A 4,345-nucleotide genomic window follows, 5' to 3' on the forward strand; every position below is an offset into this window, starting at 1 on the left:
GAGTCTTACTATATAGCCCTTGCTGACCTGGAACTCACTGGGGAATCCAGGTTCACAGAGATGCAGGCCTCTCTATCTGCCAGAATTAAAGGCCTGTCTCACCATGCTCAGCTTGTATCTTGCTACATATGTAGTATTTTTGAGAAAAATATCACGTATTTTCTATCATGTTAGACTATTTTCCCAGTGAACTACCATTCACTCTTTATAGTTGAAGTTAATCTCTGTTATTCCAAACAGAAAATAGTGCCAACAAACAAACAAACAACACCCACGTACATACAGTTTCAACGTTGGGACTGAATCATTTGTGTAACCTCGCTTGCAACAGACTTCAAGGAACCACAATGTCCCTTCAAAGGAAAATTTAGAAGTAAATTCTTTGCAACAGCCCGTCATTGCTGCCCAAGCCCTGTGGACCCCTTCCCCCAAGGGCTGACCACTGAGAGACTAGCTACTTCTGGCCCAGGCACTGTAGCCAGTCTGTCTGTGCTATAGAAGGAGGTGACTACAGCCAACTTTTGATTTGCTCTGATTCTTGTGTTCATATTTAAAAACAAAGTGGGGAACTAGGTGGTGGCCTCCCTCAAGAGGCAGAGGCAGATGGGTCTCTGTGAGTTCAAAGCCATCCTGATCTACATATCAAGCTACAGGACCTTACCCAGTCCTCTTTTTATTTCTCCTCTCTTTCCTTTCTTTCTTTGTTTCTTTGCTTGATTCTTTGTTAATTTCTTTCTTTTAACTCATCAGGGTCCACCTGCCTTTACCTCCCAAATGCTGGGATTAAAGGTGTGTGCCAACATGCCCAGCTTCCTTTTTAAAAAGTATTTATAATTGTAAGTGGTTGGGAGAAGAAGGTATGTGTATGTGAGTGCCAGTACTCTAGGAGGCCAAGGATGTAGGATCCACCCTTGAAGGTGGATGTACAGGCAGTTGTGAGCCACTCAACATGGATGCTGAGAACCAAACTCATATTGTGTGCTGAAGGGGGAAACAAGCCAACAGAGTTAGGCTAACTTTCCCTTTCTTTCCAAACCACTGTATTACAAAAATGCAAACCACATCTCTGCAACATCTGCTGTCTGGTTGCCAGCAGGGCTGGTTTCCACACCTACAGAGGACAGAGTATGAGCTTGAAGAGCTTTGACTGACAATCTGACAGGAAAATTGAGATGTCAAGAGAATACGATGTCAAGAGAATACTGTGTGGAAGTCCATGCTTCACTGTGCTTCATGGATGCTATGAAGGCCCTGGGCTCCCAAAAGACAAATATCCCAACAGCTTCAGCTTCAGGCTTTCCAGGCTTAGCACTTCCCCTTCCAATGTAGTTCATCCCAAAGTGGAAGTCTTGGGCCAGTGCCTCATCTCCCAAGATGAGAAGATGCCACTCCCAGTCTAAGCAGGGAATCCTGTTACCATCAAGGAACATCCCTGCCCTTCACCTGTCTCTGCTGCTGACAGTCTAGCTATGCCTCTGCCTCAGCCTATCTCCTGAGCCCTTCTGGGGCTCTATTAGTGACAGTCAGGGAGGAGGGCACCCTTTGCCCAGGACACAGACCTTTTTCTTGGAGGTCTGGAGATCCTTTCTTCCCCATCTTGTCTCTTTGGAGTTTTTGTTTGTTTGTTTGTTTTAATAACCTTTAATGTTCTATTCTGCTCTGTGGCTGGTAGGATTCCTGGCATCATCAGCAAACACCGGATTAGAGGGTAGTTTCTAGAAAGCAGCTTGGATGAAGCCCCAGAGGCCCTGAGCTGTGGACAAGGTTAACCCAGCTAACAAAGGGGCCTTCTGCTCCAAAGCAGAAGCAAACTTGCCCCTCGAAACCTTTCAGATCATGGGGGTGATTGGACTGGTGTTCTGATGGACTCTGCTATTTCTGTTTAAATCCTAGATGTGTTTTTATGGCCTTCTGGGGCAGGGTCTTGGGTGGAACACCTGGGGCCTGTGCCTCTGAATTCTCTGGAATGAAACTGCTTTTTCTCTCTCTCATTTTAAGGTCCTGGGAGAGAGAACCAATAGCAAAGGCCATGTCTGGAAGTAATTTGGGTTGGGGGAGGGGTGGTCATGAGGCTCATGCTTACTCTCTCTCTCTCTCTCTCTCTCTCTCTCTCTCTCTCTCTCTCTCTCTCTCTCCTTACTCCTTTTGTTCCACTCAGGCAGTGAAGCCTGTCTGCTTACTCAGGACTGCCTTGTATAATTGTCCCCTAGAAAAGCAACTGGCTAGCAAAACATTTCAGATGCCGAACAGATAGTCTGAAATGACCGTCCTTCATTAAGGAAATATTTCAAAAGGGGCTGTAGCTCCCTGAGTCCTGATAAAATGGGAGATGAAATCAAGGCTGCTGGGATTGTGTATGTGGTCAGAAATCTCACCAGGCTCTGTGAGGTGTTGCTGGTGTCTGTCCTTCACCTCCAGGAGCTCTGGATTTCTTAATTAGCAGCTGGAATTGAGGTCAACTCTCATCTCCTTATCTTCCCAAAAACAAACTCAAATTGACTAACCCAATAAAGAAGAGGCCCAGATCATCCCCCCAAAAACTACCAGATGAGATCCAGCTTGCTAGCACAGGCCACAGAGTCACCCATACCACATCTGGACTTTTACATGAGAAATAAACTTTGATTTTGCTCCAGCTCTTGCTAGCTAGCCTCTGAGACTAAACAACAAACGTTTTTGCAAGCCTGGAAAGAAGAATTAGGTGCAAAGTGCTGGAAACTTAGTGGCTTTGCAAGGGATCTCTTCGCTGATGGGGAATCTTCCCCTTGTCCTCCCAGTGTGTGTTCTTACAGTTCAAGTTCCTCTGTTCCTCCCAAAACTGATCTTGGGAATTAATATTTAATGGCTCTAGCCAACCTTCAGACACATGTGACTTTGCCAGTCCACCTCCCAAGTCAATTAATCACAAACACCTGGTAACTGGTTCTCAGTAAACAGAGGCTAAAAATGCTATTCAGTTGCTCAAGTGTCTATGTAGAAGGCACAAGATTTTCCCTTCCTCCCTGAGCACCAGGCACAGAGATACACATTTGTAACTCCAGGAGGTAATGAGGAGGTAAAGGCGAGAGGATCCAAAGTTCAAAGTCATCCTTGACAACGCAGTGAACTTGTGGCTAGTTTGGGCTACACGAGACCCTATTTAATAAATACATAAGAAAATAAACAAACTAGTAAACAGTCTCTGGCCAGTCAGCAGATTTATTGTGGTGGAAATAGAGGATGGTGCAGTTACTTTTGGTGGCAGGGAGACTTAACAGCTGAGGGCCATAACAGAAACAGTTTCTCTGGAACAGCTTGTCATGGACACTGGGAGCGTGAGGGGGGCGGGCAGGAAGATAATGTCCAAGATCAAAGCTAGGGAAATACATTCTATTAGCAAGTTCAAAAATCATACAGAGTAGAAAATTGGTCAGGAGATAGTAGAACTAGCAAAATAAACTCGCCAACCTAGATGTGGCTGAGAATGAACTGGACTTCAAGCCTAGCTTCCCTGCCTCTTAACCTACCCTCCCACACAGAAGTGTCACACCAAAGCAGGGCGGGATTTCTGTAGTATCACTGAGAACAACTAAACCAGGAGTTTTAAAAACGAGTCTATAGTCTTTTCATGTTGTACATTTGATTGTATCCTTTGTGGCTTACTCTGGGGTTGTTAAACGGCATAGCACCCCCGAAAGTGTTATCTAAGGGGTCTGAGTGTTGAATCTGATCTCTAGATTGAACAAGATCGCTTCAGTCTCAGTGGAAGCCTTTGAGTAGCTGAAAAATCTCAAGAGGTGGAATCTGTGCCCATCACTACTAGAGTCTGAGCTGATTCCTCTAGCGGGAAGCCCTTCCCAACGTCGTGCCTGCTCCACCTGCCACTGCCCCAGACTCAAAAAGGAACCGGCGTAGTAAAACCACAGAGGGCCGACACTGGCGGAGGGAGGGATTAAAAGAGAACAGCATGGGGGCTGGTGAGATGGCTCAGCAGGTAAGCGCACTGACTGCTCTTCCAAAGGTCCTGAGTTCAAATCCCAGCAACCACATGGTGGCTCACAACCATCCATAATGAGATCTGATGCCCTTTTCTGGGGTGTCGGGAAGACGTGCACGGATGGAGACCACACTACTGCCTTTGTTGATCCAAGGACAGAATCGCACAACAGCGTCGCCCAGCGCAAGCGTCAAGATGTGAACAGAAGGTATCCCAAACGCCAGCCGGGCTGTCGCCGGCCTCCAGCCCACCCATAGCTCCACCCATAACAGAGGCTGCAGTTCAGCAGTAGCTCCCCCCTTCGGGAGGGAGGGCCTGTGGCGCGCGCGTGTGACGTTTCGCGCGCTACGTCATCACGCGTCCAGCTGG

The sequence above is a fragment of the Mastomys coucha genome, unplaced genomic scaffold (genome assembly GCF_008632895.1).
Source record: "Mastomys coucha isolate ucsf_1 unplaced genomic scaffold, UCSF_Mcou_1 pScaffold23, whole genome shotgun sequence".
Classification (NCBI taxonomy): Eukaryota; Metazoa; Chordata; class Mammalia; order Rodentia; family Muridae; genus Mastomys; species Mastomys coucha.